Raw genomic sequence first — 26,181 nt, 5'->3', positions numbered from 1 at the left:
CGTGGACCTCATCATCCTGGACCCGTGGACCTCATCATCCTGGACCCGTGGACCTCATCATCATTTCCACAGCATAATAAATAAAATAATGGCTATACCGAATGGTCATGAGGAACGTGTTTAAGTGGTATTCCTAATTGTTATATTGGATGGTCATGGGGAACGTGTTTCAGTGGTATTCCTAATTGTTATATTGGATGGTCATGAGGAACGTGTTTCAGTGGTATTCCTAATTGAAATACATGATTCAGACAGCTTGTTTCTGCACTGAACCACATCTGATTGGTCATTAAGTAATTATGAACGCTTATGCAAATAAAGCACCTCTCAAAAAGCAGCTCCTCTTCTCCTCGCAAGAAATGAATCACACGAGCCGCGTGTTGAAGCTAAGCATTGAAGCAGCTGCAGGACGGTCACTTAAGTCTTCCCGCCGAGATATGAAAGAAGTGGAGAGACATTAATGATGCCTGGGGGATTCCTCAGGAGAGAGGGATTCAAAGAAGAGAAGAGAGAAGTGAGAGAGCCTAATACTCTCCTCCTTCGTGCCGGCGTTCGCTTATTGCCTTTAATAAAATACAACAAAAAAAAGAGAGTCGCTTAGACTTAGAAGTCTCCCTCTCAGAACAAGCCGGAGCATTTTGCAGCAATTACAGATAGATTGGGGATTTAGATATTAGTGCCCAGTGGTCCATTAGCAGGTTATTTCCTCGTCTTTAGTTCCGAGGAGAGTGTTTCACACTGAGATCTCTCTAATCCTGTAAATAATAGCTGGCGTGTGTTTTGCTGCAGTGTGGAGGAGAGAGGCGTGTGTCCCTGACTGACATCTGAGTGACATTGAAGCGGAGAGGATAGTCTATGGGAGATAGAACGGTGATGTACATCTAATGGTGGTGAGATGTAATGAGATGTTGAACGAGAAACACATGCTGAACATGTTGACCTCTCTGAACATGGCCAAACCAATCAATCAATTGGAATATCGGAGGAAAATGGTCCTACTGTATACATGGGAAACACTATAAATACACAKATAAAACACACATAAGCACTGAAAGACAAAAAGGTCAAATTAAACCAAACAAAAACACCAATAATAATGTCAAAAGGCCCCAGTCCAAGTCCAAGACAAAAAGGAGACACTAATAGTGGGGTCCTGAGCGTGTGTATCAGTGGAGGGGTAGATGGTAGTGCCCCCCAGAGGCCAGGCCCAGGGTGAGACCAGCTACAGAGGTGGCATTAATCACCCTCCCTCCATCCATCCATTACCTGGATCATTGCTCCTCTTATCACCCTACAGACTCCTGCAGGGCCAAGGGCCAACAGAGCTAACGCCATACTGGGACGTGTAGGCTCTTTTCATCTCTCGCAGAGTGAGCAATCTCTCTCTCTCACTCTCTCCAGTGAATATTAGATGATGGTACTCTGCATAACATTACGAATCACAGGATTTGATAGATTCAATAGATGGTTGTTTAAATAGAGAGGCTGATCTCTCAGGTACAAAGCCATTGTTCTTGGAAAGGGAACACTTGCTACCTGGTTTAATGTCATCAGATCCCTTACAAAACGGGGCGGTACGTTTCCTGTGTTTATACGGGAATATGTAATGCTAAAAAGCTTACCTATCCATCTTCCACCTCTCTTTTTCCCTCCTTTTTCTAATCTCCCCCTGTTCTCTCCTCTCTTTATACATAAGAAGGAAGGTTAGCTGAAATCTCCACGGATCAATTAAACGGTGGACTGACCCTTTCAGACGGAAGAGCACTGCGGCTATGTTTGGGGGGTGGAGGGAAGAGGGCGGAGGATGAGGGGAGCGGCATTTATTTGCATATCAGCGCAGATCACACACAAAGCGAAGAGGAGATGAAGCACCAGTCCCTGTAATAACTCAGCCTCCTCTTGGCTGCCGTCCTGCAACCTCTTTCTCTCCTGGCTCCTTGTCCTAATAGCGGGTCTCTATGGGACGAGGCACGCGCAGCTATTAGGCAGCTGTCAATCTGGCTGGAGGGACTGTTTGAGTCGTGTGCTGCTGGGTAGACCAGGCCTAAGGCTGAGCTAGTAGGGGAAATCAACGCTTCCTGCTGTACCTCACTGCACCCCGTCTGGGATACAGGGGACCAGTCGTGGAAGGACAGTTTGTTGGGTAGGACAGGGACAGCACTATATTCAACACGAACGTGAACCCTCCACCTCTCTCCCAGAGATCAGGGACCTGTCCAGAAGTGACAGCCAGTCTGGAAGAGGAGGGAGAGAGGGGGGGGGGGAGGGGGAAACGGTAAAACAGATCAGGGGGTCAGACTCAGGGACCATCTCATTGTCCCGCAGTCGTCAAACAAGACAATATTTATAAATAACTACATAATTCTTACCTTCTAGATTGTGATTTATTTTGATGTTATACTGCTAAACTTCAAAATAAATGTTTATTGCGAAAATGGTAGCAAAAGAACAGACTTTTATTAGTTCCTTTATACATCAAGGATTTCTTCTGAAGCTTTCCAAGAGAGTCAAATTTTGGAGAGAGAAGATTGTTTCATTGCATGTAGAGATATATCCTTAGTGTCACGCTGACGTGATACCGGTGAAAGCTCCAATATGTTCTCTGTCCTCGGGCGCAAATAAAGAAATTAAATAATGACACCAGTCTTCTGGCTGTGTTGCTTGCATGCAGCTCAGGTTACGATAATCCAAAATTGGTGATTTCTGATCTACTATAATGACATGTGACCCCTTTGCCTTGTGGTGTTGTGGTTGTGTGTTGTCTACTTGACCGGTGTGTTCGTATTGCCGCACTCGTAAATGTGTTGTTGCGTCATATTGTGTGTTTTTATGTCTGCGTGATCAAGGCGTGCTTTTCTCTGATCTTATTCTAGCCACCTCTCCTTTCTACCCCATAGTGCCACCCACTCTCCCTTCAACCCCCTCATGTATTTGTAATGGAGGTGTGGGGCTTTTATTGACTAAGAGTGTAGATATGAATATCCCTCTCACCTATTCTCTCTCCCTATTCTCTTCGCCCTTCATTTAGGAGGGGATAAGGCCAATGGTTTATTTGTGCTGTAATTGATTAGTGTTTGATGTGAGGAAAGGGGCCCGAGTGTAGCCTGCATTGTGTTCAAGAGATGGAAGTGAAGAATGGGAAATGCCCTGCGGTCTAGCGTATAGAGGTCTGGACACTAGAGTCTAACATCAGGCCACGTGTCTGTCCCTGCGAGACCCTAAGATCTGGAGTATAAGTCTGGAGACTAGAGTCTAACAATCAGGCCCGCAGTCTGTCCCTCGCAGACCTAAGATCTGGAGTATAGAGGTCTGGACCTAGATCTAACATCAGGCCAGTGTCTGTCTACAGACCCTAAGGTCTGGAGTATAGAGGTCTGGAGTACTAGAGTCTAACATCAGGCCAGTGTCTGTCCTGCAGACCCTAAGATCTGGAGTATAGAGGTCTGGGGACTAGAGTTAACATCAGGCCCAGTGTCTGTCCCTGCAGACCCTAAGATTGGAGTATAGAGGTCTGGAGACTAGAGTAAGGCCAGTGTCTGTCCCTGCAGACCCTAAGATCTGGAGTATAGAGGTCTGGGACATAGAGTCTAACATCAGGCCCAGTGTCTGTCCCTGCAGACCCTAAGATCTGGAGTTATAGAGGTCTGAAGACTAGAGTCTAACATCAGGCCCAGTGTCTGTCCCTGCAGACCCTAAGGTCTGGAGTATAGAGGTCTGGAGACTAGAGTCTAACATCAGGCCCAGTGTCTGTCCCTGCAGACCCTAAGGTCTGGAGTATAGAGGTCTGGAGTATAGAGGTCTGGAGTATAGATGTCTGACATCAGGCTCATGTCCTCTGGATGGTGAAGGTACAGACAGACCACTATGCCTCAAAGCGCTGGACTGGGTGAGTGTCTGTCTTTTGTTTTGTAGCAGCGACTGAAGAACTTAAGGCTAGCTCATATAACTCATATTACCATCTATTACCTGACATTTTCAGAGAGCTACTATTTTCATCTATTCTAACAATGTACAATCTTATTTCCTAACTTAAATGATATATTTTATTCTGCCTTTTATGGTTACAATGCAAAAAATGTCCATACTTTGTACTTGCGTAAACACTATGCAAATCGATCCTTTTGTCTTAAATAGTGCACTACTTTCAGTATGATGTGTTTGTCTCAGTATAGTGATGAGGTGTCCCCTGGGCTTGCCCACTCCTCCCAGATATGAAGGAGCTAGTGGACGGGTACAGTGTGACTGGCAGTGTTGGAGAGGCCATCCAGTCGATGCCATGTTGTGAGKAATCTGACCCTTGACCCCACCTAGAGCTGCACCGCAATACTCCAAAGCTATAATGCCTGTTCTTAACCAGAAGAGCCCTCCAACCACCATGGAGTAGAAGTCCATCAGAACACAGCAGTTGTTGTTAATTGTACACCTATAACTTAGGGAGGGACAATGCACTCGGCTAATTTGTTTGCTGGCATCGTTGCTTCCTGTCTCTAACAACACTGTTGACATGGTTGATACCTATTCTAGACTGTGGCATCTCGTTTTCGTAATGGCCGATGGTGGACGTCCTCTCGGGTACTCGGGGATGGAGCTGGAGAGTGATAGTTTTGGCAGGGCAGCTCCTAACCGCCTGCTAGAGTGGCACAGTTTGCAGGACACATCAATTTGTTCCCTGCTATTGTGAGAGGGGATCTTTCTGGCTGGGATCCAACCACGGGTCCCACCTCATCAGCATTTCTTTGTTATCGGGCCGGGGACGGTTCTGTGAGCGCTCCTGTAGAGTTATGCGCCATCTGGGTTCCGTTTGCTTCCCCCACTGCCTTCACCGAACACAAATTAAAACTCAACCTGGAGAAGAAAAATCCCCTGCAAGAAGAAAACAATAAGCTTGTTTTTAATCTGTCTCTGCCTTCGCCGGCGGTTTTCAAAAGGCAAAGGCCTCTTTCTAAAACAATGTCCCCCCTCTTTCTGTTTTCTCTCCCTTCTTTAATGACATGAGCACTGATGGAAGCAGTTCTTTGAGGTTGACATTCAAATAATGAKATTTGAATGATGTCTGTGTATCAGAGAGATAATAGCCCGGTGATGCTTTTGTTGTCCAGACTGGCTGACTGACTGGGCCTGGGCTCAGGTACAGGAGTAATGTGTCCCTCAGCACATTACAACGCACATTGATACACTTTTATTGAAATTGTTTAACTGTTAATTGTTTGATAAGAAATAATTCTGAACTGTTTAAATGTCACTTTAATAACAGTAAAGTAATAAAATAAAAACATTACTAACAGTGACTAATAACATGAATCAATAAATATCACATAAATATCCATTCTATATTTAAGCAATAAGTACGGGGGGGATGTGGTATATGACCAATATACCACGGCTAAGAGCTGTTCTTATGCACGGCGCAGCGCGGAGTGCCTGGACACAGCCCTTAGCTGTGGTATAATGGCCATATGTCACAAACCCCTGAGGTGCCTTATTGCTATTATAAACTGGTTACCAAAGTAATCAGAGCAGTAAAAATAAATGTTTTGTCATACTCGTGGTATACGGTCTGATATATGACGGCTGTCAGCCAATCAGCATTCAGGGCTCGAACCACCCAGTTTATAATGTGCTGTAACATACAATTTGACCCCTTAAAGACAATGTTGTATGGCTACATCACTAATCATTAATTATAGTGAGTTTTACTTCATAATATATTATAGAACATTAAAAAACATTAGTTGAGTATTATTTCTAAGCTGTGTATGTATAGTTTGTAGGTTGTTGTTAAATGTACACTGTGCTTTGAGCAATGCATGCAGTGTGTTACATTTCAATAGAAAACTCCGGAACATGTTAACCTTCAGCTATCATGCACTTATTCTGGATAAAATATGCATTGGGAAGATGTATTGTCTATCAGTAAATGGGTTGCAATGTAAAAGAAAAGCCACCTTCTAGTAGGAGAATCATTCCTGCTTTGTTGTCAAAGTTGGGATCTCAAATCAGAATAATCCATCATGTTGGCATATGAAAAATTATTGAATTCACTTGGAGGAAATGTATTCAGGAACGGCGCGGAGTAAACCATGGTTTAACAAAGGCATTCTAAAGTCAGCGTTAAGGGAAGGTCTGCAAGGATGCAAAACAAGGAAGCGAAAAGGAGTGATGSAGGGGACAAGCGGGAAGGGGCAGAGAACAAAGAGAGGCAGAGAGAGGTAGAGCTCTGCCCTCCAATTATCAGACCCGACCATCTGAGGGCCCCGCTAGAGCTGCATATTACATATCACACGTAAAATATTGAAACATACGCTGCACACATACTGAAACTGCTAACTAGGCATTAGGGCTGTCAAACTAGGGCTGTCAAACTAGGGCTGTCAAACTAGGGCTGTCAAACTAGGGCTGTCAAACTAGGGCTGTCAAACTAGGGCTGTCAAACTAGGGTTAACAGGCGTATCAAACTAGGCTACGCTATCAAACAGGGCTATAAAACTAGGGATTCAACCTAAACCAAGGCAACGCTATCAAACGAGGGTGTCAAACTAGGGCTATCAAACTATGCTTATCAAACGAGGGCTGTCAACGAGGGTATCAATACGAGGGTACAACTAAGGGCTGTCAACTAGGGCTATCAAACTAGGGCTGTCAAACTAGGGCTAATCAACGTAGAGGCTGTCAAACGAGGCTATAAACTGAGGCTATCAAACTAGGGTGTCAAACTAGGGCTACAACGAGGGCTGTCAACGAGGGCTATCAAACTAGGGCTATCTAAACTAGGGCTATCAAACGAGGCTGTCAAACTAGGGCTGTCAAACTAGGCTATAAAGAGCTTCACAGGGCTATCAACTAGGTACTAAAACTAGGGTCAAACGAGGGCTGTAAACTAGGGCTATCAAACTAGGGCTATCCAAACTAGGGTTAACTAGGGCTATCAACGAGGGTGTCAAACTAGGGCTTATCAACTAGGCTATCAACTGGGCTTCAAACTAGGGCTATAAAGGCTGTCAAACAGGGCTATCAACGAGGGATCAATATAGGGTTCAAAGCTGGTACAAAGAGGCTGTCAACGAGGTATCAACTAGGGCTGTCAAACTAGGTATCACGAGGTGCTGTCAAAGGCGTCAAAACTAGGGCTATCAACGTAGGCTTCACGAACGGGATAACTAGGGCTATCAAACTAGGCTATCAAAAGGTGTCAACTAGGGCTTATCACAGGTATAACTAGGGCTGTCAAACTGAGGGCTATCAAGAGGCTGTCAAACGAGGGTATCAAACTAGGCCTATCAAACAGGCTATCAAACGGGCTGTCAAACTAGGGTGTTCAATAGGGCTATCAAACTAGGGCTATCAAACAGGGCTATCAACTAGGGCTATCAAACGAGGGCTATCATAAAGAGGGCTATAAATGAGGGTGTCAAACGAGGCTATCAAACAGGGTATCAACGAGGGCTATCAAAACGATGGCTGTCAAACTAGGCTATCAATAGGTATCAAACTGGGTATAAACGAGGGGCTATCAAACGAGGGCTATCAAACGAGGCTATCAGATAGGGTATCAAACGAGGCTATCAAACTAGGGTCTCAAACTGAGGCTATAACAGGTTCAAACGAGGCTATCAAACTAGGCTTCAACGAGGATCAACGAGCACAAACGAGGGCTATCAAACGAGGGCTGTCAAATAGGCCTATCAAATAGGGCTATCAAATGAGGGCTTCAAACGAGGGCTATCAACGAGGCTATCAAACAGGGCTGTCAACTAGGATATCAAACTAGTATCGAAATAGAACAATCGAGGGCTTCATAACGAGGCTATCAACGAGGGTATCAACAGGGGCTATAAACGGGGCTATCAAAAGGGCTTCAATACGAGGGCTATCAACACGAGGGTATCAAACGAGGTATCAAACTAGGGCTATCAAAGAGGGCTATCAACTAGGGTATCAAACGAGGCTATCAAACGAGGGTACAAACTAGGGCTATCAACTAGGGCTATCAACAGAATCAGTCGGTTACAAGATCATAACATTTGCCATTGATTATTGGGATGTTGGGGATTTTTTTGTAAAGACCAAACAAACTCGAGGCTATGAAAAAAAAAAATTCAGGCACAAATGTAACCTTTTTTACAGGTCGGTGTTACAGTTTCTGGCTTTCTCTATGGGTTTGACACAAATAGTAATAGGTGCAAACGACCAGTTAGAAACTACAGTCCAACTCCAACGTTTATGTTTATGCAAATGACCCCCCCCCCCCCTTAGATTAGATACATGAGCCTGTATTGGCATGTGAATATAATACACATTGAGGAATGTGAAAGGGAGACGAAGTGGAAAATTAGATGATTGGTAAAGTATGTTCGGTATGATAAGCTGAAATTGTGTTTGTGTAAGAAGTCCTAGCAAGGCCCATCCATATATATTTCACTATACTAAACCTCTTTAGAACCGTTGATGATAGGCCCAACACAGAATTGAGTTTCTTTACCATTATTGTTTTACTGAAAGATATCAGAATTGTACTCTATCATATATTAAACTTTATAATTAATTTCATTTTCTACGAGAAGACGGCAGCGGGAATGAAATGTTTGAAGACTGAGCTGTACATGCTGATGCTTTTAACGCTCCATTTTAAACCTGCTGACATTTTGGACCAGGTCTCTTTTAAAAAAAACATTCAACCTTTATAAATAACCCTGATACATAAAGGTTAAATGAAATAGAATAAAACATTTAAACCGGTCAGGAGATGCAGAAGTGATGGTTTCGGAGGACCTACTGTAGGCTACCTATCCCAGAAGGCAGTAGACCCAGCGTGCTCTGAGTGCCCCATCATGTTCACAGCATAGGGCCATAGGAGGGCCCTCGCAACAGCAGGGAGCCCTCTTGCTGTTACTGGGTTAGCAAGAAGCAGGAGCGTGGAGTGGACAGAAACATAACCCCAGAGCACTGTGCTGGGGCAATACTCAAGCATATAGAATAGACTATAATAGAATAGAATAGAATAGAATGGATTAAAATAGATATCCGACAGGGCACAGTTTGGGAGAATCTCAATTGCATGCTGCTCGTGTCCTCTCGGAGGGACCTCTGGCTTTCTCATCCAATGGGTTTTGATAAGGAGGCAAGGAGAGAGGACGGGAGAAGTATGCTATTGAGATTCTCCCTTTGTCTCTCCATAGAATTTACAGTACAGTAGAGTGGGACAGACACTGAACTTGACCAGTGTTTCTAGGTTCATCCCTCAATATATAGTATGAAATACATCATTTACAATTCATCAATTTATATTGATTATCATCAAAATGGTAATGAAGTCAAAGAGTCCAGCTGGTCTTGTTGTTGGTTGTAGCTGTGTTCTTTGAAGCGAGGGGCAATGTCACCTCACTAAACTAATTATGTTCTCCTTCAGGTCAAGCCCAAGGTCAAGGCTTTATACACAACTGTGTTACTGAAAACACTAGTGATGGGGGAAAACATATTATAAAACATTATAAAGTTACATATTGCAATATTATTTTGGACAATACAATATCTACACTTTGACTCCCAGTATCGATTTGTAAAAATTAAAAAAAACATAATAATAATATACAGTAGCAGTCAAAAGTTTGGACAAACCTGCTCATTCAAGGGTTTTTCTTTATATTTACTATTTTCTACATTATAGAATAATAGTGAAGACATCAAAACTATGAAATAACACATATGGAATCATGTAGTAAGCAAAAAAGTGTTAAACAAATCAAAATATATTTTGATTCTTCAAAGTAGCCACCCTTTGCCTTGATGACAGCTTTGCACACTCTTGACATTCTCTCCTCCCCTACATCTACACTGATTGAAGTGGATTTAACAAGTCACATCAATAAGAGATCATAGGGGCTTCCGGGAAGGTGCAGAGCTGATCAGTCGCATCTCACCCTTAAGCTTAATGTACCAGGAAAGGTAGTAATTGTTTACTTGCTTTCAAAACCCACAACGCCGACAAAGGTAAGTCACACCAAAAAGCCAGACTTAACGAGTGAAAGTGTAGAGTCTGAGGACGAAAGCGCCGCCCTAGCTTCATGTGCTAGTGGTGGAAGCAGGACTGAGGCGATTAACACATGCAGTGTTGTTAGCTCCGAAGATATCCTCAAGGCCATCAAAGATAAGAATGCAGAATTCTCTATCAAATTGTAAAATGTAATGTGGACAATGTAAAAAATATGTCAAAGAATGTGCTGGGCAAATCTCTCAGGCTGAGGTACGCATCTCTGGAACCGAAGACAACATTATAGCCCTGCAGGCAATGACAACCGCTCTTGAGGAAAAGATTGAATCGCTTACCTCTAAACTAGTTGATTTGGGGAGCCGCAGCAGGAGATCGAACTTGAGACTATTACATCTCCCCGAAGGTGCTGAGGGGAGCGATGCTTGTGTCACGCTGGTATAAAGGATTTGGAGACAAGTGAAGGAATACACAATAGGGGTTTTTAATACACCCAAAACAAACACCTATACAAAACACTGGGCTGTACCCAAACAAAACAGCGAGGGTAAACCTCGTTGAACAAAACGGGACGATACCCATAATACACAATATATAAAGCACGCAGCATAACAGCTGCACCAACGCAAAAGTACTCACACGACCAACGGACATGGGAACAATAACCGACAAAGACAGAGGGAACAGAGGGCACATATATAACATACTAATCAGGGGAAATGGGAACCAGGTGTGTGTAATCAGACAAGACAGTCCGGGGTTGATGATAATGAATCCTGTTCAGTGAAGCCTAGAAAGCCGGTGACGTAGACCTCCGGAACTGGTGAACAGAATGAGCAGCAGTACCGGGGGGATCCGTGACAGCTTGCTCATTCCTAGAGTGGTGGCTTCCCGGAGCTCTGGAGATGGAGCCACTCTGCTCTCCTTTGATCATTGAGAGAGCTCATCGGATTCCTGGCCCACGATCCGACCCCAACGCACCCCGAGGGCTCTGATAATGAAATTCTTAAACTATAAAGATAATATGCGCGTGGTGAATGCAGCCAGGGTGAAAGGGAGAGTACTCTACAAGAATCTACAAGTTATGTTCTTCCCAGATCTCTCCATGGAAGTCCACAAGCAGCAGAAACGCTTTGACAGTGTCAAGCGGCGGCTACGTGCTAAGGCTATCCGGTATGGAATCATCATTCCAGCGCGCCTGAGGGTCTCCCACGACGATCGTTCCTACATTTTTGAAACACCAGRCGAGGCGGAGAAGTTTCTTGAGAAGCTAGGCAGAGGTGTGGAAGCGGAGCAATGCTAAAGAAGAGGGAATAGCAACGTAAAGTTTTACCTATTTCTTTGACATTTTTAGAACTTTTGCTTTCGATTTTGCCTAAACAAGTATTTAAAGTTTGAGCCAGTTCACRGTGTTATAATTTATCTAGTAACATAGTAGCACTGTCTATTGAACTATAATAACATGGCCAGTTTACAAGTAGGCCTTATTATKATTTTATMAAACTWTGCTTTTATGCATCGGAACATCCTYGTGCGYATTTGTTTTATTTAGYCCTATATGAGGCTAGACCACGCTGATCTTATACTCTGGCTCACTCCTGGTATTTTGTTTGGGTCTTTGTTAAATGGTGAACACAATATAGTGTAATGACAAGTGGCGGGGCAGAAGGTGTACAGAGGGGGAAAAAACGCAGAGGCAGAGTCAGCTCCTCACGTGTGTGGATCTGTTGAGCACCTTATACGGAGTGTCGCTAAGAGGGGGAGGGGGAGGTCTGTTAGAGACTTTGGGGTAAGAGGGTTAATCACACGCTCGTGGTTGATTGTTAGGCATGTGTTTTTGTACGTTGACGTGCTTTAAAGCGTCCTTTGTGTTTTTGTTTATGGTGGTYACAGAGGTCTGTTGGTATATTGTTGTTGATCCAATGTGCTCTTATGGGGCAATGTTTTAGTTCAAGTGTCCCTGGTCATTTTGATGACTCATAGTGTTAAGGTTACATTTACATCCTGGAACTGTAGGTGATTAAATAAAATCGCCAAAATAAAAACAGGTAATAAGTAGATTAACACAACTTCAGGCAAAGATCATATTTTTGCAAGAATCACATCTATTATCTGGCTACATTCCTAAGATATGCAAGAGGTGGCCTGGGCAGGTCATTGCCACCCCATTTTGTTCCCATGCAAGGGGAGTTATTACTCTTATCCATAAGTCCATTGCATATCAGATATTGCAAACAATTTGCGATCCCGCCGGCAGATATATTATTCTACAGGGTACCTTGCTTTCCGAGCAGTTGAATTTAATTCATGTTTATGGTCCCAACAAAGATGACTCAAAATTCTTTAATGATTTGTTTTTAAACCTTTCCACACGTCCAGGTAATTACATTGTTGCAGGAAACTTTAATTGCACTTTAGATCCTGTTAAAGATCGTACCTCAGGTTCAAACTACTCCCACACCTAATCRAGGAAAACCATACAGCATTTTATGAAGGACTTAAAGAAATGAAACCAGATGATGTGGAATACTCCTGTTGCTCTAGCACTCACCAGACCTATTCCCGAAAAAGAATCTCAGCAGCATTACGCTCYAAAATTGAAGATTGCTTTTATGATAGCATTGTCATCTCTGACGATGCTCCAGCATCTCTTATATATTCCGATTCTAATTTAGGAGGTGACCCACCTAAATGCCGCTTCTAACCTAAATGGCTGCAAGATACAAGTTTTACAGAATACATTGGACAGCAAATTGACCTATACTTTTCAATTAATACAACACAGACTGCAGCTTGTACTAGATGGGAAGCCATTAAAGCTTTCATAAGGGGTCAAATGATACATTTCACCAGCTCCAAGTCAAGAAATGCTCGTTAAAAATGAAATTACTTGAAACCAATATAACWGAATTTCTGCGGGTAGAGCTGCAGCAAGCTTATTGAGACTAAACCAATCATATTATGACCAGGGTGAAAAAGCTGGGAAGCTGTTGGCCTGGCGAATCAAACAGCAGCAAGCAGAGACCGCAATCAATTGAGGATGCAGGGGGAGCTGGGATGGTAGACCCTCGGGAGATAAACAATACCTTTAAATCCTTTTATGAAAAATGATATGCATCAGAGTATCCTCCTGAAACTGATACACAGGCTAGCTTTTTAGATAGATTGGAGTTTCCCAATATTTCAGATGAATCTAAGGATATTCTTAATGCTGAGCTGACTGTGGAGGAAATGTCCAATGCAATTGATAGTATGAGMGCGGGGAGGGCATCTGGCCCAGATGGGCTGCCCAATCACATCTACAAGAGATTTAAGAACAAACTGCACTCCCCTCCTGGAGATGTTTTTGGAATCTTACAAAAATGGTCTCCTYCCKCCTTCTTMAAYAAGGAGCTCTGATCACTCTGCTCCTAAAACCCGGAAAGCTGCATACCAAATGTGATTCCTATCGTGCTATTTCACTTTTGAATTCTAACACACTTGCGAGGAGGTTGGAGGGTTGTCTCCCGGATGTGGTGAGTAGAGACCAAAATGGCTTTATTCAAGATCGTGAAGGGTTTCATAATGTTAGGAGAGTGCTAAATGTTCTACATGCTAGAATTGGGTCGTCAGACACTGCGATCCTGTCGTTGGACGCAGAGAAGGCCTTCGWCAGGGTCGTCAGACACTGCGATCCTGTCGTTGGACGCAGTGAAGGCCTTCGACAAGGTTGAGCGACCCTACCTCTTTGAAGTGTTAACTTGTTTTGGCTGTGGTGAGAGCTTTTGTAAATGGATAAAGATACTATATACAAATCCCACTGCAGAGATCCTTACCGCCTATATGGTATCTAAACCATGTGACATCTGTAGGGGTTCTAGGCAGGGCTGCCCTCTTTCTCCTCTCTTGTTTATACTAGCCATTGATCCTCTAGCAATAGCTGTTAGGTCCCATCCCAATGTTTCAGGTATCAGAATAGATCAGATGGAACATCGAATTGCCCTTTATGCAGACCATGTGATTTAGTTTTTTACAGACCTGTGCAATTCCATACCCGCACTTCTGTACCTATTCAAAGAGTTTGGGCTGTTCTCGGGATACAAAATAAATACTGCAACATCCTCAATCCTCACCTCAATTCTGATGCTAAAGGAGGAGGAGAGATGTAGGCCTACACCTCTGGCTTCTTTTCTTAATGCAACGGAATGCTATACATATCTCGTCATTCACATTGTGCCAGAGATCGACCGCATAGTCTCAAATAACTATGACCCTGTCATAGATTCAATAACTCAATCGATAGGTAGATGGTCATCTTTACCTATTTCTTTAATTGGCCGGATTAGCATTCTGAAAATGAATGTCCTCCCAAAACTGTTGCTTAAAAAGATGTTCACTATATTTAGCTGGAATAACAGACATCCCAGAGGTCGCTTGTCCTTATTGTACATACCGTATGACAGAGGGGGGCTCCATTTGCCTAATATCCAGTGGTATTCGCACTGCTATGTACTATTTTACCTCTGAGTCTCTCCCTTCGTGGATGTAGATTGAAATATCTTCAGTTGTACCCAAATTACCCCATAACCTCTACATTTACTCAGCTGATATCAAGACACTAAAACAATTTAAATAATAATCCCTTTGTTTTTAATACCATCAACGTTTGGCGTGAGGTGCGGAAGTTCCTTGTTGAAACGCATTCTTTGTCATGTTTTAGTCTTATCTGGGGAAACCACAGTTTCACACCTGGGGGAGCTGAGTTCACGCCTGGGGGAGCTGAGTTCACGCCTGGGGGAGCTGAGTTCACGCCTGGGGGAGCTGAGATCACGCCTGGGGGAGCTGAGTTCACGCCTGGGGGAGCTGAGTTCACGCCTGGGGGAGCTGAGTTCACGCCTGGGAGCTGAGTTACGCCTGGTGGGAGCTGAAGTTCACGCCTGGGGGAGCTGAGTAGTTCACGCCTGTGGGAAGCTGAGTTCACGCCTGGGGGAGCCGAGTTACGCCTGGGGAGCCTGAGTTCACGCCTGGGGGAGCTGAGCTGTTCTCACTGCCTGGGGGAGCTGTCCGGGTTTCCAACTAATGGCCAACAAGGGTTTTTTCTCTTGTCAATATGGGGCGCTGTTTTCACTTTGTAAAAATTCGTTCCAAATTAAACTGCCTCGTACTCAATTCTTGCTCGTACAATATGCATATTATTATTACTATTGGATAGAAAACATTCTCTAGTTTCTAAACCGTTTGAATTATATCTGTGAGTAAAACAGAACTCAAGTTGCAGCAACTTCCTGTCAGGAAGTGAGAAATCTGAAATCGGGCACTCTGTTCCAGGGTCAGTTTATTAATTTGCAATGTAATCTATGAGTCGACATGCACTGCATACGATTTCCCCTAGATGTCAGTAAGGCAAGTGAGAAACATTGGAATGGGGTTGCTAGGTAGATCTGAGGCCGTATAAAGGCTCTTGGAACGGGGGGTGCACTCTTTTCAACGTTCGTCATGGCGCAAGACAGACCTCAGGATGGCATTCTGAAAAGCTCTCGTWATAGGCCTTAGATATATCCGGCTCTGATTTTATTCGATATAGGTGTTAAAAACATCATAATGTAGTTATTTTAAACCGAGTTATATCAGTTTATATCAGTATATTGCGATTTTCGTAATTTTCTTTGTGCTGCGTTATGAAGAGTTGGACACGTCTGGGCCACATAGCAAATGTTTGCTGCTAATTCCTAAGTTGAAGACGACAATCTACAACCGAGCAACGATGATTCTGGACAAAGGACAACTTGCACAAGATTCTGATGGAAGCTCATCAAATAGTAAGAACTATTTATGCTGTTAATTCATATTTCTGTTGAAAAATGTTAAACTATAATTCCGCCATTAATTTCGGCACGGTCTCGCTGTAACGCACGCTGTATGTCGTAGTAACGTTCATTTTAAAAATCTAACACAGCGGTTGCATTAAGAACTAATGTATCTTTAATTTGCTGTCCAACCTGTATTTTTTAGTCAAGTTTATGATTAGTTATTGATTAGATTAGGTGCCTCTCCCAAGATTTCTCCCGACATTTTGTTTGAAGTTTGGCTACTATTCACATTGTATAACCACGATTTGTGCCGCTAAATATGCACATTTTCGAACAAACTCTATATGTATTGTGTAATATGATGTTATAGGACTGTCATCTGAAGAAGTTTGAGAAGGTTAGTGAAAAAATGAATATCTTTTGCTGGTTTATTTGCTATCGCTAACGTTATGTTGAATGACTGGGGCTGTGTGGTAGGCTATTGTAGTAAGCTAATATAATGCTATATTGTGTTTTCGCTGTAAAACACTTAACAAATCTGAAATATTGGCTGGATTCACAAGATCTTTGTCTTTCATTTGCTGTACAKTGTGTATTTTTCATAAATGTTTTATGATGAGTATTTAGGTAATTKACGTTGCTCTCTGTAGTTATTCTAGTTGCTTTGGTGAGAGTTGTGATGGTGGCTGCAATGTAAAACTATGATTTATACCTGAAATATGTACATATGCTATACAATAAATATGTTATCAGACTGTCATCTGATGAAGTTGTTTCTTGGTTAGTGACTATTTATATCTTTATTTGGTCGAATTTGTGATAGCTACCTATGCAGGAAAAAAATGGTGGGGGAAAAAAGTAGTGTCTTTTGCTATCGTGGTTAGCTAATAGAAATACATATTGTGTCTTCCCTGTAACACATTTTAAAAATCAGAAATGATGGCTGGATTCACAAGATGTGTATCTTTCATTTGGTGTCTTGGACTTGTGATTTCATGAACATTTTATTATATATTATATATGATATCCCTGTCGCTTTAGGCTAGGCTATGCTAGTCAGCTTTTTTGATGGGGGGGATCCCAGATCCGGGTTTGTGACTCGTTAGAGGTTAAAAAAATAACTTTACCATAACAAACAGCTTAGGTTATAGCGAGACAGCGCCCGCAAAAAGGAAGGAAAATAGGACTAAACATTTTCCACAGAAATACGAAATAACATCATAAATGGTTCTTACTTTTGCTGAGCTTCCATCAGAATCTTGTACAAGTAGTCCTTTGTCCAGAATAAATCGTTGTTTGGTTTTAGAATGTCCTCTTCTCCTGTCGAATTAGCAACATTAGCTAGCCATGTGGCGCAAACATGCCCAACTTCACCTGACGCAAAGAAAAGAAAATTCCAAAACTCGCAATAAACGTTGAATAAACTGATACAACTCGGTTGAAAAAAACTACTTTATGATGTTTTTATCACATCTATCAAATAAAATCAGAGCCGGAGACATCCACCGTCTATACCGAACGCTTTTCAGAAGCCAATGCTGATGTCCTTCCCGCGCCTTGGTAGACAAAGGAAATTGTGGTCATCATTCCAAGAGCTCTTGTTCGAATCTCAGATCAAGCTAGAACACCCCATTCCACCTCCCACTGCCTGTTGACATCTAGTGGAAGGCGTATGAAGTGCATGTATATCCATAGATTTCAAGCAATTGAATAGGAAGGCCCTGGAACAGAGCCTCGATTTCAGATTTTTCACTTCCTGTCAGGAAGTTTGCTGCAAAATAAGTTCTGTTTTACTCACAGATATAATTCAAACGGTTTTAGAAACTTGAGAGTGTTTTCTATCCAATAGTAATAATAATATGCATATTGTACGATCTAGAATAGAGTACGAGGCCATTTAAATTGGGCACGATTTTTTACAAAGTGGAAATAGCGCCCCCCTATTGACAAGAAGTTTTAAGGGAAGTTTGAGACTTGTATAAAGAAGGTATTCTTATTGAAGAACTCACAGCAAAATATGACATTCCTAGAATAAAATATATATATATTTACAGCTAAGGAGCTTCCTCACGGTTACCCATAACAAAAACCTAACAGAACACCTTCTGTCCATTTTAGAAAATACGATCTCAACCCATTGTAATGGTAAGGGTAGAATTTCATCTCTAAACAATATGCTAGAGTCTGGCTCAACCGAATCCTCTGGGCACAAACTGAACTCTTGGAAGGAAGATATTCGGGAGGACATAGACTTAGACGAATGGAGTAGTATATGTCCTAAGGCTCAGACACACTGTGAATAATCCGCTAAAACTATTGCAATACAATTGGTTGATGCGAACATATGTAACCCCTGATAAGTTAAATAAGTTTTATAGTACAATTCCAGATATATGCTACAAGTGCAATCACTCTAAAGTGACTCTGTTTCGTTGTCTGTGGGACGGAGAAAAAATTCAAGATTTTTAGAAGGAGGTATCACATATGATATCCCAAATAGTATCAGTAAAGGTGCCTCTCCATCCCAAGTGTTCATCCTGGGGTTGTACCCAATCAATCCTCATCTAAAGAACCAAGTACAAACACTTGATAGCTCTTGCCTGGAAAACTGTGAACAGGCCTAGTATTGCCCAATGGCTTAGGGAAATGTTGTCTTGCCTAACTATGTAAAAGATAATATATACGGTTACGGGTAAACAAGACACTTTTGAAAAGGTTTGGGGACCATTTTTGGATTTTGTTGAGCAGAGTAATGTGGGTGAAATATTGACTACTGAAGGGAACTCTGGGTAGTGTACTATGCTTTGTGTGCATGTGGGGTGGTGGGGAAATTTTGGTGGTTTTATGCTTCTGTAACACTTGTGTTTTGTCTTAGATGTTTCATAATTTATTTATTTGAATTTTTTGTTGTTGTTATCTTTTGATGTGCTTTTTGCTGTATTATTTTCATGTAATATTTCTGCTTATATATGTCTTGTTAAAAAAGAAAAACCAATACAAATATTGTTTAAAAAAAATTACAAATAATGGATCATAGCTTTCACCTGGATTCACCTGATCAGTCTATGACATGGAAAGAGCAGGTGTCCTTAATGTTTTGTACACTCAGTGTATTTTTATACTGAACAAAAATATAAGCTTGAAATGTTGGTCGCATGTTCAGATTTGTGGAGATTCATTTTTTAGGTTTTGTTGGTGTTGTGAGACGTCATCACCGACATTCTCCCAAAGATGATTTTGTGAATGAAACCAAACCATGCATATCCCAGGCCTTGATGAAGGTAATGACTGGTAACTGAAGTATGAGAGAGTAAGCAGGCTGGGAGAATGAGGGGTTATGGGATGTGGGGAAAGGGTGGTGGAGGGGCCGGCTGATCTTCTGTCGGGGCGTCCGCTGGTGCTCCAATTGCATCACTGTGTCCCGTGAACACATGACACGCCTGACGGTGTCTCTTTGCCATGGCAACAACCAAACGAGACAAAATGTCATTAACGCAGAGAGCAGAGAGAGAGAGAGAGGAGAAGAGAAGACGAGAGAGAGCGAAAAGACAGACGAGACAGAGACAGAGACAGAGACAGAGACAGAGACAGAGACAGAGAGAGAGAAGAGAGAGAGAGAGAGAGAGGAGGAGAGAGAGAGAGAGAGAGAGAGAGAGAGAGAGAGAGAGAGAGAGAGAGAGAGACTTTTTTGACTTTTTGTCTTTCTTTATTGAACATCTTCATTTCATTTAAAACTCACCCCCCCTAAAATAAAAAACAAAAAATATATTCCTGTATACTGCATACAGTACCATACTCACCTTTCCATCCTACCACATGATACAAACCACCTCACCATACACAAAACAATCCCTCTCCTACAACCGATATCAAAACATCTTCCCCAGCAATACAGACAGCCCCCCCAACACACCATATCTCCTCAACATCTCCACACATTTGATCAGTTTATAGAACTCAAACTCTAACCTAGCGGCAGAGACCATCCCATTAAACAGTAGTAAAGGGTCTGTTATCCCCAACTTTGACCTGTTCTCCTTGTTAGCCAAATAGCTAATTTTGCCTGAGCAAACAGAAATTCAACAAAAACACATTTTCTTTCTCCTTACTCGAAACCTGTATCCCATTATAAACATCCCAACAGCAAAAACACCCCCAACCTGTCACACAGACATTCCAACAGATGACATTAAGGCATTAACCTGTGCACAACAGAAAACACATGATCAAGTTCTTTCATTTGACAGAAAGGACCCCCTGCCCAATTCCCGGATCAACCCGTGCCAACCAGCTGTTAGTGACCAGGCTCCATGAAGAAAACCTCCACTGGCAGGTCCCTGACTCTTGGTACTGGGGTTTGTAGAGCGCCCTCCATCTACAAACCCACCATACCTCCGCCCCACATACCCCTGCCACTGATGTGCCTTCACCTCCTGTAGGGCTTCTAATGTTCCTAACCTTAACGCAGAGGTTGTAGAGGGCTTTACCTCCCACCCCCTCAAACTCCCCAGGCTCGGAGTGTTAAATCTAACAAGTCCTCCAGACCCCTTGCCAGTCTCCAGTCTCTGCGTCCCCTGCAGTGGCGGAAACATTGGTGGCGCCCTCTCCTTTGGCCTCTCAAACACCCCCTTACCGCTCAGACAGTGCCTCCTGGACTCTCCAGGAATCTCTCCAGCAGCCTAAGAGACGTTATTCCTGTTTGTTGCGCAAGACCTCCGGGGTTTCCACCCCTCCTCTCCCAGCAGTCTCAGTCACCTAAGCTTTGTAAACCCCCTGCCATCAGTTGCCTCTGCGGGGTGGCCGACTGAACCGATCTCAAAGGATGGCTGGGTTGTGGAAAATAGGCTCCTCCCACACCCACTGCCCAGGCTCCACACCCCTTCTCGTGTGGGCCTTAGCAGCTGCCCAGCCCTCAGCACCGCAGAGTAAAACTCTGAGAGACCTGCTGTACTCAGCCTCTCAGCTTCATGAGGAACAGCTGCCGGTCCAACCCTAATCCGCCAGCTCTCCTCAGCAGCGCGCATGCTGGTTCCCTCCAGCCAACATCAGTATGCGTACAGCAGTCTCTGCACCGCCTTAGCCGGAAAGCAGCCATACCTGCCTCCAGTTCCACCAGGCCCTGTCCTCCTTCGTGGACGGTCATGTACAACACTGCGCCTTCAGCAGTGATGGCCCGACAAAAGAAGTCCACCAGCTGCGTTGCAGGTCTGCAAGCAGACCGGCGGGGGGTGAGGACAGCTCAGTTTATGCAGCAAGGGAAGATGCACCAGGTTGTTTGATTATCAGCACCCTCCCCTCTATATGACACTTGGGACAGAGCCACCTCACTGGCCAGTCTTGACACACTGCCTGTGACACCCTCCCAGTTCTTTGCTGACCCACCTCTCCGAGCCCAGGTAACCCCACACTTTAAGCCTTCACAACCCCACTGCAAACCCCTGGAAGCAGAGGAGGAGCCCTATCCCCCATGCCCACATAACAGCTTTGCTCTTTCCCCATTTACCTTAGCTGATAAGCTCCCTCGTACACCTTCAGACTGGTCTTTAGTTCCTGCATATCTTGCCATCCCTGACCCATCACAGAAATCATCTGCGTATGCTGAGACTGCTATTCCTGTCACCACACCATGCCTGTCCAGCACACTCCTGCAGTCTCCTGCGTAGCAGTCCTCAAAAAAGGCTCAATGGCTAGTGTGTATAGGCTGCCCAGATAGAGGCAATCCTTGTCTAATGCCCCGTCTCACCCAGACTGGCCTACTGAGCCCCCTCCCACCTTACCATACATGACACCCAGCATACAACAGCTTCACACAGGTCACAAACTCTTCCCAAACCCAAACACAGACATCACATTAACAGATACTCATGATCCACTCTATCAAAAGCCTTCTCTTGATCTAAAGAGACCAGTCCAAAGTTCACATTGAACCTCTCGACAAGTCCACATTTCCCTAATAAGAACAAATTGTCCGTGATTGAGCGTCCCGCGTACAACAATATGTCTGGTCTGTGTATTATAGAGTCCAGATGGGACTTCAGTCTGTTAGAGAGGACCTTGGCAAAATCTTGTAGTCCGCACAGAGTAATGCCACAGGCCTCCAGTTCTTAAGTTCACACAAGTCCCTTTGGGCAGGAGAGTCAGAGCCGCCAACGGCAGCTCATCGGCAACTCTCCTACCCATAGCATACGCAAGAACGCAAAAAGAAGTCCTGTCCAATTATTCCCCAGAATTTTTTGTAAAACTCCACTGGGAGTCCATCGACCCCCGGTGCACGACCGGGGACATCTGGGTTACGGCCTCTGCCAGTTCATCGTGACAACAGAGGAATGTCCATTTCATCCCTCTGTGCCCGAGAGAGAGCTTAGGGAGTCCTGCGAACAAGACCTGAGCACACATAGGATCACACATTTCTGCCTATACAATTCAGTATAAAACTCCACAGTCCGCTCCCGCATCTCCCCACCACAGAGGTCACCGCCCATCAGACAGGCCGTAGACAATGCATACCCTTGGCTTCACTGGCTCTGTCTTTCCAAACCAAAGAAGAAGGAGCTGGAGCATCCATCTCCTTGAGCATGGAGGAACCTAGCTCTTACAAGTGCTCCCTTTGCTTTAACTGAAAAAACTGCCCAGGTCCTACGTCAATTCGGCTAAATTAGCCTGGAGGCCTACATTGCCTTGCCCCACATCTCTACTCCATCTCACTAATACACCGCTCTAAGTTCCCCAATACTCTCCAGCCTCTGATGATGAGAGAGCTGGTGTACTGTTGACAGAAAAGCCGAATCTGCACTTTCCCGCACATCCCACCATTGACTCAAAGACTCATACTCCTCTCTTCGCTGCCCCCACTTTCCCAAAAGTCTGGAAAACTGAGCAAAAAGTGGCAATCTGGTTAAGAGCTTTACATTGAACTTCCAATAAGATGCCTGCCGGGGCCCTGGTGAAATAGACAGCGCCGAGCCATGGTTATGTGATGGTCCGAAATCCCACTGGGAGAAGGTGCGCCCAGCAGCCTATTGCTCTGATTCCTAGATATGTAAAAACGATCAAGTCGGGCTGCACTCACCCTAGCCCAACAACCTTCACCCATGTATACTGTCTGTGTTTGGATGGTTTAGTTCTCCAAACATCCACTAGGTCAAACTGATTAATGATGTCCCCTAACACTCCCACTGACACTGAATGAGGCCTTCCCCATTTCTGTCTTTTGTAAATCCATTGTACAGTTCCAGTCACCTCCGATCACCAGCGTCTCCTCAGGCGCTACTTGTGAGAGTTCCTGTCTAAGACTCCCAAATAGAACCCCTCTTTCTCTCCCTGTGTTAGGCGCATACATTATAAAAACCAAAACCATGCTTTAATTTCTGCTCTTAACAACAAGCAACCTACCCTTACACACTTCCTTGAGGAGCAAATTTTTACAGACAGACCCGCGTGCAAAAAGGACTGCCACCCCTGCACTAAGATTTGTCCCATGGCTCAACACACTTGCCCTTTCACCAGAGCCCCAATCAACTTCAGTCACCACTCACATGCGTCTCTGCAGAAAACACACTGTACTTTTTTGTTGTGTTCATATTCACCCAACACTCCTCTTCCCGCATCTCCTGGCGCCATTTATATTAAAGCGAGCCTACCCAAGAGTCTCCATAAGAAGTGGAGAAAGCCAGCAGAGAAATAGACCAAGTAGCAAAGCTCAAAAAAGCCCCATGTTCAGAAAAGAAATGAAACATTTAAACAGTGTGCTGAAGGTAAACCCTTTACGCACGTGTTGACCCACTCCTCACCTAAACGTTTCTTCGAGGTGAGAGGACACCTGCCCCTCATTTCTCATGCATGTTGTATGATTTAGCAAACTTCTAGGATCAGAAAAAAGCCGCAAGATTAACTTTTTTCCGCCTTGTCTCATTCAGGAACCTTTCAGTTCTGCCTCAACGTGTACTTAGACCCCTCGGTTGACTGGCCGTTCAGCTCCGAGGCCATATTGAAGAGGAAGTCTGAAAAATACTCTCATCCTCTGTCCTCAGACCACCTTTCCTCCTCTTCTCTATCTTCCCACCCTGACCACCGCTCTTTCCTCTGCTGTTAGGGCCTCACCCACAGCAACAGGCAACATTTCCATGTGCCCTTTGTCCACAACCCTTTTTCTTTTCGCGCTTGACACCCTCCTCCTCCCCCCCGTAGTCTCTTACCACTTCCCCACTATACTCTCCTCAATCCACTAGAATCAACCTGACGTCAGATTCCAGAGTATCATCTATCGACCCCCTCCATAGCATGACTAGGGCCAGCCTTCAGCTACCCCACCTCATAGCATGACTAGGCCAGCCTCAGCCTGACCCCACCATCCCATAACCTGACTAGAACTCAGCCCCTTGCCTATACCACCAATCCATATCTGCCTAGACCAGCACCCTCCATAGCTAACTAGGCCCGAGCCTCAGTACCCACCCTCTCTAGCCTGACCTAACTCCAAGCTCAGCTCACCCACCATCTCTCAGCCTGACTGGCCCAGCTCATCTACCCACCATCTCACCGGACTAGGTCCAGCCTCTGCTGTCTGCATCTCCTTACCCCCTGCACTTTTGAACCTCGATTTCCACCACTGGCGCTTGTACCCTCCCCTTTACTACGGGCCTTTGTGTGGGCACGCAAGACTCTTGTGCCCCAAATCCCACCATTCAAACACCGTAGATATCTGTGCTGGGCAAACCTGCATAGAGCCCCTCCCCATGTCTCACTTTAAAGTGCACCATTTAGCTGCTGCTCGTTGTTGTTCAGAAACCCATAAACACTTGCCCCGAACGAAACCACGTGTTAACGGCATCTGCTGAAACCTGCTGACAGTACACGGAAACCGGGCTACAAACTTACCAAAACGATCAGCTCTTCCTCATCTTGATCATCCGTAATAAACAGAGGGCAAATTTGCCATTCTACAACTCTTGTGTGAAGGGTCTAGAGAGAGGTGAATTGACCCAACACATCCCTTACAAATATCCGCTAGCAATTAGCACCACAGCCAAATTAGCCCTTTCATGAACACAAACCACACTTTGTGTCATTCTAGACAGCAGAGATGTATCAACTCAGCTCCTACCTGTTCACGACCTGCGAGTAGAACCTCCTCCACCTTAATCCTGTTCTCAGGAAACACCTGAATCATGCTGTTATAGACAGCGTCTCCTTCCGCGCTAGGCTGAGAAGCCTCGCGCACACCACAACTTCAAAAATCCAGTAACGTCTTCTCTGTCCCTTCCACGCCTAACTTGTTGAAAAAAAAACTTTGATCCGCTAAAACAAATATTGCAATTAACCCCCATCCATAGAAAACTAACTGGTAAGCAAGGAATCAAGAAAGTTAGTTAGGCATAGAGTTTCCACACCAAACAGCTCAGAACTCCAAAAACCCCACATGCACCTGCGAGAGAAGGAAGAGGGAGGAAGGCGAGGAGGATGAGAGAGAGAGAGAGAGAGAGAGAGAAGGAGAAGGAGAAGAGGGAGAGAAGAGGAGAAGAAGAGAGAGAGGAGAGAGAGAGAGAAGAGAGAAGAGAGAGAGAGAGAGGTAAATCATCTGGCAGAGGAGACAAGTATCAGAGCTCGAGCGTCCCCGCCTGACAAAGGACCACCATTAGGAAAGGAAAAATAATGTGGGAACTGGTCCTGTGTTTTGCGTTTACTCTGCCTGGTGTAGCCGGCCTTCAAGGAAGGAACACTCGTCACATCAGCCTCACTGTAGAGAAAACAAAACGAGTACTCTCCTTTCACTGAACAGTGGACAAATTTCTAAAGGAGAACAAAAATAAGCGGTATATATTTGTAAATTGAAATACAAGCCACAAAGAGGTACAACGTTTCGGAGAACAGCAATTTTAGCTCCACGTAGTTTAGATGTAATATGCATGTGAAATCATTGTGCTGAGTAGTTCACTWCTACACCATCAGCTGTGGCATTACCCCTTGACAGACACCTTTTTGAACGGTAGTGTGGTTGTGTCCTGAAGCCTGGTTGAATCACACACACAGAGGTGGTCGCAAATTGGAGAGCTGAGGTGGTGGGTTTCCTGCTACTTGATTGTTTCCAGCATGCCGCAGCTTGCACACACACACACACACACACACACACACACACACACACACACTGCTGACTACAGCCCCTCTCTGACCCCCCTGCTCTTGCTTCATGTGCGAGACAAATTTAACATCTCTGATTGAATTTCCATTTTTAACAGGCTAGACATGTCTGCAATTCGCAACAAAATCTTAGCTGATGAGATTTGTCTGCCAATTACCTTTGTGGAAACTGTGTTGAAAATACATGCAGCCTAAGGACTGTCCCTGGATTTCAAAATAGTCATTTAAAAGAAATAAAAAAGCTAATATTGGCCCTAATACTATATTGTA

This window comes from Salvelinus sp. IW2-2015, unplaced genomic scaffold (assembly GCF_002910315.2).
Source record: "Salvelinus sp. IW2-2015 unplaced genomic scaffold, ASM291031v2 Un_scaffold2036, whole genome shotgun sequence".
In the NCBI taxonomy this organism is placed as follows: domain Eukaryota; kingdom Metazoa; phylum Chordata; class Actinopteri; order Salmoniformes; family Salmonidae; genus Salvelinus; species Salvelinus sp. IW2-2015.
Note: the sequence above shows the minus strand (reverse complement) of the source record.